We start from the raw sequence: 12139 nt of genomic DNA, 5'->3' as shown, positions 1-12139 counted from the left end.
TGCCTTTCGATCCAGTTACTGATTCAACCTAAGACCATAACTTCCTAGGATTTTCTGTCAAGTCGGTACATAGAATTTTACTTTCGAATTCACTGAACGCTTCACGCATAGCCCTCCTTACGCTAACTTTGACATCGTTTAGCTTCTGTTTGTTTGAGAGGTGCGTTTCAATCCTAGTAGAGCCCAGTCAGTCACCCATGTAGGCCCGGTACTACATATTTGATGATGTGACAGATTATCATCGCGCCGTCATGTGCAGTTTGGCGGATCTGCGTACGCTTTGTACTTGAAGACCCTACCGTGTTAAAAGCACTTGGCTCAGTGACTAGAAGGGTGTGGCTACTCAACTGTGAATTAATAAAACAGTGAATAGATTTGTTTCATTCTGCCAACCACTGTCAGAGTTATCACAGTGAGTCAGTGTGCGTTTGTGTGCCTAATTTACTGTTAGTTAGTCTGGTGTTCTGTACTGTGACTTGTTTGTTCAGATTTTTGGGTTTGTGGAATCGGACGGAAATCTGGTAGTGGTTCGTTTCTCGTTGCGAGCGCTCTAAACCCAGTATTCTGGGGACGTAGTGCAGACTGCCGGTTCCCGCTTTGGCGTATTGTTCCGTCGTTGCATTTGATCTCCCTTATCAGAGAATCTTTTTAGAGTTATAATGGTTCAAATGGTTCAAATGGCTCTGAGCACTATGGGACTCAACATCTTAGGTCATAAGTCCCCTAGAACTTAGAACTACTTAAACCTAACTAACCTAAGGACATCACACACACCCATGCCCGAGGCAGGATTCGAACCTGCGACCGTAGCAGTCCCGCGGTTCCGGACTGCAGCGCCAGAACCGCTAGACCACCGCGGCCGGCAGTTATAATGCTCAGGATTTATAATTATGATATATTTCAGGTCTTTGTCGGACGTCAGGTAGCTTCAGCAAGTTATCGTTAGTCATTCGTTGTACTGCCACTAGTCTGAGTTACCATCTTGGAAGTGAATGCAACTCTTGGCTGCCTATCTCATCGTTCCTGATACTATTTGTTCTCAGAGGTCGATTCCTGAGCACCGTCTGTGACTGGTCCTTGTGTTCTAGTATCGTATTATTTATTATAATACCTTGTAATGCCTACATTAAAGGTGATGTATGCCTAGTTAATACATGTTGTCGCTTTTTTCAATAAATCTGGCAAGGTTTACCATCATTTTATTTCGCCCGTTTGGTGATCATTGCTTGTTTTTTAAAATTCAACCTTTGCTATTGGATTTTCTGTTTTACGGCAGGTTTCTAAATTTTTTATGTAATTGTCGTTCCTGCCATGTAAGGCCTTCAGCCGTAATTGCGGTTATTTGCCTTAAAATTCCAATTTGGTATTGGTATTTTTAGCAGTAAGCCTTGAAACCTTATTTACCGCCATGTCTGGCATCTGATGCCTTCTGCTGTGTTTGTGGCTACTTACCTGTAATATTTTAATATTTGTATGTTTTAAATTGATGCGAGTTCTTTAACATTCTTAATTTATTGGCATTCTTGGCGTATAAGGCCTTCAGCCGTGATCACAGTTTCTTGTTTTTAAAACATTATCTGTTGTATCTGTATTTTATGGTGACTTGCTAAATTGTAACGCACTGAAAACACTATTAGTTTATACTGTTGTTCATTCCTTCATTAATAACGTGTGGTTTCCTATTTGTTGTTGAGTCTGAATTTATTGGCTTAAAATAAATGTGTATAACTGTAAAAGGCAATCAACAGTAACTGACTATGGGCCCGTCCACAGTCGTAACCCAATCCTGCCTTTCCCTGACTACGAAGTCTCAGGGACTTTCAGCTTCTCGTTGCCGTATTACACGACGTAGTCCAAACTCAGTGAGGTGTTGCTAATGCGGTCTTCATCGCCTCTAAGGCAGTATTGACTAACATCAATCCATCACGCCATTCTGAAAGGTGACAAAGGCTCATTCGTACACGAATGGCACTAAATTTGAACCGACATAACATTTCAGATGCTGAAACACGCCTACAAACTTCCGTTATTGTAGCACAACCCCTCCTTGGTGTTGCGATGTTTTTCCGTCAGTGTATTGCATTGTCAATAATAAAATGAGTCGAGTATAAAAAGTATTTATAAACGCACGCTGCGCCAACAGAGTCGGCTGTGAAGCAGTTATCGCCTGCATTCAGTTTAGTAGTCGCCCGGGTATAAGGGGAAGCACATGAGCCGTATATGACGTCATGAAATTAACATGGCGACTTTAAATGTCCTCTGTTATAGGGAAGAAATAATCTCACCCTACCTCTCTTACGCTGTATATGGCGACCGTGACAGGATTCCTTTTGCGTTATGACAGTCACGCCTTATGCCTACGCTGTGTTCTTGTAATTGCTCCACTAAGAATACACCAGTGGAGTGAGGTGAAATATGAAACGCACAGTGTCTCCATCCCTCTGCCGACAGTGGGCTGGGACTGCAGTGTGCCGTCGCGAGCTCGCTAACTGCAGCTGTCTGCGCACATTAGGGGGCCTTTGTCTGGGGCGGGCGGCGGCGACGGCGGTGGCAGATGAGTAATGAGGAGGAAGGCGGAGGAGGAGAGGCGCCCTCCTAGGAGAGCCCAGGGTTGAGGGTTGAGGGCTGAGGGCTGAGGCTGGAGCCGCCGCTGCAGCCGTGGGCAGACGTCGCGGCTCGAGGACCACCAATCTCCCGGACCGCGCCGTAATTACCAGGGGATCAGTCGGCAGACAGCCGGTTGTTTCACACCACACATGAGGGCTCTCCGTCTGACTTAAGGGCGCCACCGAATGTCCGCCCAAGATGTAACGGCTTCTCTCCAGTGGGACAACCCAATTAGAACGGACGCTCTCTTCGAATGATTCCCAATGCACTATATTCAGGACTGCAAACACCCTTTTCCCAATCTACATATTCAACAATACTTTTCATAAATTTCATTGATTCGTATAGTTGCATTATACCCTTCTGTTTCTGGAACAATGGGCTCTACTGAGGGGTTGGCGAAATAGTCCGACGCCAATGTCTCTGGCATAGAGGGGCCGCAAAACTTTGCCGAAAAATCCGAGATAGTTTACGGTTTTAGAATTAACCGAGAGGGGTGCGATAGTTCTCATACTCCGTGCGTTCTTGCCTTTTTCCTGCAAAATACACTACTGGCAATTAAAATTGCTACACCACGAAGATGACGTGCTACAGATGTGAAATTTAATCGACAGGAAGAAGATGCTGTGATATGCAAATGATTAGCTTCTCAGAGCATTCACACAAGGTTGGCGCTGGTAGCCGATTCTGACATGAGGAAAGTTTCCAACCGATTTCTCATACACAAACAGCAGTTGAACGGCGTTGCCTGGTGAAACGTTGTTGTGATGCCTCGTGTAGAGGAGGAGAAATGCGTACCATCACGTTTCCCACTTTGATAAAGGTCGGATTGTTGTAGCCTATCGCGATTGCGGTTTATCGTATCGCGACGTTGCTGCTCGCGTTGGTCGAGATCCAATGACTGTTAGTAGAATATGGAATCGGTGGGTTCAGGAGGGTAATACGGAACGCCGTGCTGGATCCCAATGCCCTTGTAGCACTAGCAGTCGAGATGACAGGCATCTTATCCGCATCGCTGTAACGAATCGTGCAGCCACGTCTCGATCCCTGAGTCAACAGATGGGGACGTTTGCAGGACAACAACTATCTGAACGAACTGTTCGGCGAAGTTTGCAGCAGCATGGACTATCAGCTCGGAGACCATGGCTGCGGTTACCCTTGACGCTGCATCACCGACAGGAGCGCCAGGGATGGTGTGCTCAACGACGAACCTGGGTGCACGAATGGCAAAACGTCAAATGGCTCTAAGCAATATGCGACTTAACTTCTGAGGTCAACGCCTGGAACTTAAACCTAACTAACCTAAGGATATCACACACATCAATGCCTGAGGCAGGATTCGAACCTGCGACCGTAGCGGTCGCTCAGCTCTAGAGCGTAGCGCCTAGAACCGCACGGCCACTCCGGCCGGCGCAAAACGTCATTTTTTCGGATGAATCCAGGTTCTGTTTACAGGATGATGATGGTCGGATCAGTGTTCGGCCACATCGCGGTGAACGCACATTGGAAGCGCGTATTCGTCATCGCCGTACTGGCGTATCACCCAGCGTGATGGTATGGGGTGCCATTGGTTACTCGTCTCGGTCACCTCTTGTTCGCATTAAAGGCACTTCGAACAGTCGACGCTACATTTCAGATGTGTTACGACCCGTGGTTGTTCCCTTCATTCGATCTCTGCGAAACCCTACATTTCAGCAGGATAATGCAGGTCCTGTATGGGCCTTTCTGGATACAGAAAATGTTCGACTGCTGCCCTGGACAGCACGTTCTCCAGACCTCTCACCAATTGAAAACGTCTGGTCAATGTTGGCCGAGCAACTGGGTCGTCACAATACGCCAGTCACTACTCTTGATGATCTGTGGTACCGTGTTGAAGCTGCATGGGGAGCTGTACCTGTACACGCCATCCAAGCTCTGTCTGACTCAATGCCCAGGCGTATCAAGGCTGTTATTACGGCCAGATGTGGTTGTTCGGGGTACTGATTTCTCAGGATCTATGCACCCAAACTGCGTGAGAATGTGATCACATGTCAGTTTTAGTATAATATATTTGTCTAATGAATATCCGTTTATCCATTGCATTTCTTCTTGGTGTAGTAATTTTAATGGCCAGTAGTCTAATATAAGTCTTTTTCTCGTCCCACGACTGTAACCGCACGCCGTTATCAATGTCAGTTCTAGCGTGTCAGTTTGTCCAACTAGCTTCGTATAGAAACGACTGCTATCCATCAGACGTCTATAGCAAACATGGCTTAGGCGACAACACTGCGCTTTCTTCACCCAGCTGCCGCGTATACAGCTCGCTCACTGTCCAACAACGGAGTAGTTATGCATTTCTGAGGGTGTCAGGTAACGACCGTTGTATTTTAACGGTAATAATTGGTAGCATACAATTCTTTTGTGTCCTACACACAGCTCAGCAATGCATTTCGAGAGACAGTACTCTATCATCAGCTTGTAAAACTTAGTTGATGAAGTTAAAACAGTAAAAAGTTTAACAAACACTTTGCAATGATGATAAAATGAAATCGAATAACAACAAATCGTCGTCCCATCTCACGAGCTACTAGACTACGTCCTGCTGATCTGCTGTGGGCTTCATAGTGTCAAACTGACACTTCTCCAGAGGTCCATGGGTTGTTATGAACAAACATGTCAGCGGTATTACTGTATAAACAACGCTATTGGCTGAAATATAGTGCTGTTGTCTTGGTCACCTACTTTCCCTCGTTTCCAAAGATGATACTTCTCCGCTGTCATCGGCAGTTGTGGCCGAGCGGTTCTAGGCGCTTCAGTCCGGAACCGCACTACTGCTACGGTCGCAGGTTCGAATCCTGCCTCGGGTATGGATGTGTGTGATGCCCTCGGGTTAGTTAGGTTTAAGTAGTTCTAAGTCTAAGGGACTGATGACCTCAGATGTCATGTCTCATAGTGTTAAGAGCCATTTGAACCATTTTGTTCGTTGTCTAAGGTAGTCAGCTTCTAGTTACTTCTTCTAAGGGGTATTGCAGATTTATAACTATGTGTCTGCTTTCTCGTAATCTAAGAAGCCGTTAAGAAATCTCGTACCAGTGTCTTTCCGTTGCGCATTAAGAATATTGTCATGATTATTTTCATGCATGGCGAGCTCCAGTTCTTCCAGCATGTCATTTTCATTTTTTGTGTGCAAGATTTCCAAGGCATCTTGTGTTCCCCCAGTACGAGTATCATGCCTCAGCTATATATTACTACCTTTTTCGTCTGGAACGCTGTTTTGACACCGTTAGTTTTAAAACGATTCGCAATCTTTTGTGGGACTGGTCCATAGTATGGCGTAGCGAGCACTTTCACTTTTATTTGGATGTTTTATTCTTCCTTTTCTTATTAGTTTTGCGCTGCAATTTATTAATACCTACGTTATAACCGTTGTTGATCGCTATCTTCTTAATATTGTTCAGATTTGTCTGTTTAGTCTTCCTGCTCATTGGCACACTGACTTCCTTGTGGACTAAGCTACGAAATGCACCTTCTTTAAAAGCCTGTCGATGGCGTGAATCATTAGGAATTACAGCATCAGTTGACTGTTTCCCGTAAACGGTAGATGCGTGCTTATTGCTGTGACTTTAAATGTCCAAATCAAGAAATTGCAAACTGATGTCTGTTTCGAGCTCCTTGGTGAACTCAATGTTTTTTTGCGCATCGTTGAACGTTTTTTACTATTTCTTCTGTATCTTTTTCGGAACAATAAACAAACAATGAAGCATCGTCCGCGTAACGTTTTTCATGAAACAATTTTACCCGTAGTGGTTAGATCGGACTTAATACTTTACATCCGAGGTCATCGATAATAACGTCAGCCACAGTACCTGAAATGCTGCTTGCATCCCATGGCTAAAACATTTTTTTGAGTATAAAACTTATAATAGTTAAAATCTGTAATCGAACGTAAAAGTTCTATGAATCGGGTAGTACTTTGTCGTGAAATTAAGTAAATTCCTCCTAATTACACAGACGGTTTGCTTAAGCGGGATATTTCTGTTAACTTCGCAACATCCAGTGAAATCAAGCGAGAAGAGTCAGAGAATGGTTTCTAGTTTATTTCATTAATCAGACGCACACTGCTATGGAACGAATAGCTGTTCTCAATATCGTAACTTTATTTACGATTTTAGTCGAGCTATCTAGTTAACTTATATGCTTAGTTATTTCTACAGTTCACTATTGGACAGAGCAGATGCTGTTAATAAAGTGCTGCGCATTAGTGATAATTTAATGAAAGTTGTCACCTTGGTGAACTTCGAAACGGTCTAGCAAAAGACTGCGAATAGTTTTAAACCTCACAGTGTCAAAATAGCATTCGAGGCAAATAATCTAGTAAGGTTTAACCTGAGGCGTAATGTTTGTGAAAATGTAAATAAGTTAGAAAAATGGTTCAAATGGCTCTGAGCACTATGGGACTTAACATCTATGGTCATCAGTCCCCTAGAACTTAGAACTACTTAAACCTAACTAACCTAAGGACAGCACACAACACCCAGCCATCACGAGGCAGAGAAAATCCCTGACCCCGTCGGGAATCGAACCCGGGAACCCGGGCGTGGGAAGCGAGAACGCTACCGCACGACCACGAGATGCGGGCAAGTTAGAAAAGCAGGGAACTTGTAAAATACACTGAGCGACTTGTGATGCAAGGTATTTTGGACAGACATTAATAACATTTTTGATCAGATACGAGGATCATAAAGATACAGATAGTTGTTGGGGGCCATGTGTACGAAACAGGCCATCCCCTTAAGAAAATAAAACGAGGCTTAGAAATCCTGCACATGGAAAACAAAGGACGAAAATCTCGACTTGCTGGAAGTGTTGGAGATCGCCATTCAGCAAAAGGCTATGACTACTTTCTCAACGCGCAATTGAAAGGCAACGAAACGAGAATACGTAACATCTTAGATTTATTTTAAAGCATATATATATATATATATATATATATATATATATATATATATATATATATATATATATATATATCATTATAAATTTACAGTACCTCTTTGATGAATACATCTACATCTACGAGGGTTGGAACTTTAACAGCATCAACTATTTATTTACAACTCCTACAAAATAGATACGTATTTCGAAGTTTTACTGACCTTCAGAGTAGTCACCAGCATTGAGTATAACTAGTTGCCAACGATGTGGAAGTCGTAGGATACTGTTAGCAGCGCCAGTTGTGTTGACAGTTCGAGCGGCGCGGTCTATTGCCTGACGAATTTGTAGCAGTTCTGAAGCGAATGCCGTGAAGTGTTTCCTTCAGCTTAGAAATCGAATTGAACGTACGAGGGCTTAAGTCAGGGGAGTGCAGTAGGTGGTATAGCACTTAGCTATCAGTCAAACAAATCAGTAACAGCTTGCACTGTACGTGTTTGAGCACTGTCCTGCAAAATGATGGTCAAGTCCTGCCGAAAGTGTCACCACTTCTGTCTACATGCTGTTCATTTTTGGAACACAATCTACGACCAGCTTAGAGACAGAAGCGATGGCACTTTATGCAGGACCTGACCATCATTTTGCAGGACAATGCTCAAGCACGCACAGTACAAGCTGTTACTGATTTGTTTGACTGATGTGGTTGCTAATTGCTATACCACCTACAGCACTCCCCTGACTTAAGCCCTCGTGAGTTAAACTCGATTCCTAAACTGAAGGAAACACTTCACGGCATTCGCTTCAGAACTGCTACAAATTCGTCAGGCAATAGACCGCGCCGCTCGAACTGTCAACACAACTGGCACTGCTAAGAGTATCCTGCGACTTCCACATCGCTGGCAACGGGTCAAACACAATGCTGGTGACTACTTTGAACGTCAGTAAAACTTTGAAACACGTATCTATTTTGCACGAACTGTAAGTAAATAGTTGTCACTATTAAAGTTTCAACCCTCATATACGATTGCTCCGTAATTCACAATTAAGTGCCTGCCAGGGTTTCATCGAACCACCTTCAGGGTATTTCTCTATCGTTACACTTACGAAATTTGTCGTATTTTATTACATGATAATTTCTCCCTATGTAGGTAGGACCCAACAAAATATTTTCACATTCGAACGAGAAAGTTGGTCACGGAAATTTCCTGATAAGATCCCACCAACGAAAAAGCCTTTTATATAATGACTGCCACCCTATCTCGCATATCATATGTGTGGTAGCCTCTCCTCTATTTCGCGGTAGTACAAAACTACCTGCCATTTTTCGAACTTTTTCGATACGCTCCGTCATTCCTGTTTGATATGTACAAACATACTGCAAGAGCAACTTATCGTGCGTGGCAGGGGATAAATTGTTCCACTACTACTCAGTCCTTTATTGTTCCACACGGACAGAGAGCGGGGGCAGAACGACTATCTATATTTCTCTGTAAGAACCATGATCTCTCTTACACTATGTTTGTGTTCCCTATGCGGAATGTACGCCGGCGCCGGTAGAATCATTTTGCAGTCAGCTGCAAATTACGGTTCTCTAAATTTTCTCAATAGTGTTCGTCGAAAAGAACATCACCTTCCTTCCAGTGACTCACATTTGAGTTCCAGAAGCATCTCCGTAATATTGCGCGTTGTTAGAACATACTGCAAACAAATCTAGCAGCCTATCCCAGAACTGTTTCGATGTCTTCCTTTAATCTGACCTGATAGGTATTCCAACACTTGAGCAAGAGTCGAGAATGGGTAGCACTAGGGTTCTGTACGCCGTCTCCTCTACAGGTGACCCACACTTTCCTACAATTCTCTCAGTATACCGAAATCGACAATTGGCCTTCCTCAATTTCGTATCGCTTTTATTTGACGTGATTGTGTCAGGCAGTACTTCACTGATCCTCTACTCGAATGGTACGGTATTGTTCTACTAACCTATATTAAGGGGACATTGTATGTCCTATGCCGCCAATGTTAAATGTTGTGACCCATTATCTTGGAAACTTTTTACGTCACCAACTTACAATTTTCCGTAATTATTGAATGCACCTTTCTAGATACACTGAACTATAATTATTACCGAAATTACACTGTGGAGCATTTTATCTTTTTTTCAAACAATTTTTTCACAGAATTTTGTAAATAAATGAACATAAAAACAAAACAACTCAGGATATTTTAATTATTCTAGTTGGACATGTACGAGGTACATTCAAGTTCTGAGGCCTCCGATTTTTTTTCTAATTAACTACTCACCCGAAATCGATGAAACTGGCGTTACTTCTCGACGTAATCGCCCTGCAGACGTACACATTTTTCACAACGCTGACGCCATGATTCCAGGCTTCTTTAGGGGTCTGTTTTGACCACTGGAAAATCGCTGAGGCAATAGCAGCACGGCTGGTGAATGTGCGGCCACAGAGAGTGTCTTTCATTGTTGGAAAAAGCCAAAAGTCACTAGGAGCCAGGTCAGGTGAGTAGGGAGCATGAGGAATCACTTCAAAGTTGTTATCACGAAGAAACTGTTGCTTAACGTTAGCTCGATGTGCGGGTGCGTTGTCTTGGTGAAACAGCACACGCACAGCCCTTCCCGGACGTTTTTGTTGCAGTGCAGGAAGGAATTTGTTCTTCAGAACATTTTCGTAGGATGCACCTGTTACCATAGTGCCCTTTGGAACGCAATGGGTAAGGATTACGCCCTCGCTGTCCCAGAACATGGACATCATCATTTTTTCAGCACTGGTGGTTACCCGAAATTTTTTTGGTGGCGGTGAATCTGTGTGCTTCCATTGAGCTGACTGGCGCTTCGTTTCTGGATTGAAAAATGGCATCCACGTCTCATCCATTGTCACAACCGACGAAAAGAAAGTCCCATTCATGCTGTCGTTGCGCGTCAACATTGCTTGGCAACATGCCACACGGGCTGCCATGTGGTCATCCGTCAGCATTCGTGGCACCCACCTGGATGATACTTTTCGCCTTTTCAGGTCGTCATGCAGGATTGTGTGCACAGAACCCACAGAAATGCCAACTCTGGAGGCGATCTGTTCAACAGTCATTCGGCGATCCCCAAAAACAATTCTCGCCACTTTCTCGATCATGTCGTCAGACTGGCTTGTGCGAGCCCGAGGTTGTTTCGGTTTGTTGTCACACGATGTTCTGCCTTCATTAAACTGTTGCATCCACGAACATACTTTCGACACATCCATAACTCCATCACCACATGTCTCCTTTAACTGTCGATGAATTTCAATTGGTTTCACACCACGCAAATTCAGAAAACGAATGATTGCACGCTGTTCAAGTAAGGAAAACGTCGCCATTTTAAGTATTTAAAACAGTTCTCATTCTCGCCACTGGCGGTAAAATTCCATCTGCCGTACGGTGCTGCCATCTCTGGGACGTATTGACAATGAACGGCCTCATTTTAAAACAAAGCGCATGTTTCTAATTCTTTCCAGTCTGTAGAAAAAAAATCGGAGGCCTTAGAACTTGAATGCACCTCGTATTGAATCTCATACTTGGCATGCTGTGAAAATTTCACGTCTCTACCATCAATAATTTTTTAGAAAACGTGTCCATTATTGCAGAAAATGTAGTTCAGAGATATTGAAATTTAAAACTTTTTTTTATTAAAAATTCTTATACAGAGTTACATTTCTGTGACTAGAACTGCCCTGGCCCGTAGTCTATGTCTTCTTCAGTGTCACAACAGCCCAGTGCTTGCCTTCTTTTCTTTCTTGCTTGTTTTGTCATTTTCTGAGCAGCTAGCTCTGCTTCACGTACACGAATCTCATCCAGTTCCTTCAGTCCTTTAGCTGTGTTCTGTCCAAATCTTACCCTTAACTTCTCTAGAAACCTAAGTCTTTCATAGTTCCCACCATTAAAAATTATTACTGCATCAGACACTGCTAACTTTAGACTCATAAGGCCAACAAATACATCTTTAGGCACGCGGCACCACGCAATGTTATTGAAGGACTCATTCACAGTCTGGGTCTTCCCATGTAAACATATCTTTAATAGCTCAGGATTTGACAAATCTCTGTAAATAGTTTTGATTGCCTCCATTACTGCCAAAGGAAGAGAATGTTTATGTGTAAATTCATGCAGGGTGCCAGAAAATTCAGCTCGCCTATGTTTACACCAAGTGTTTGATGCAGGTGGACACAAAACATGACATGGCTTTTCATCGGTATTTTCAAGTACTTTAGAAGAAAATGCAGGTCTCACATATCTCTTAATCGCGCATTCGCGTTTCTTGAAGTTGCTTTTACGATTAGTCATTTTATTATGTAGAAAAAGCAATAGAAGTTAGCTTACTACAAAAATAGCCGATAGTCACACTACTTTCAACGAAAACTAGTATAAGAAAAAAAGGACTCATTTGTTTATCCGTAATGCCAATTTGTGAGACGTAGCAGGAGGCACAAAGCGAGGAAATTCACAACCTTCTAGACTGTGTAGTTCCCAAGACGTGACTGCTCAACTGTGGCAGTATATGCGTAGTCGCGAAATTTGTCAGTCTCAAGTCAATCAGTATATTATTTGAAGGTCTCACAGTTGTCTGATTTTA

Source organism: Schistocerca serialis, chromosome 4 (genome assembly GCF_023864345.2).
Source record: "Schistocerca serialis cubense isolate TAMUIC-IGC-003099 chromosome 4, iqSchSeri2.2, whole genome shotgun sequence".
In the NCBI taxonomy this organism is placed as follows: domain Eukaryota; kingdom Metazoa; phylum Arthropoda; class Insecta; order Orthoptera; family Acrididae; genus Schistocerca; species Schistocerca serialis.
This window is presented reverse-complemented; position numbering follows the sequence as displayed.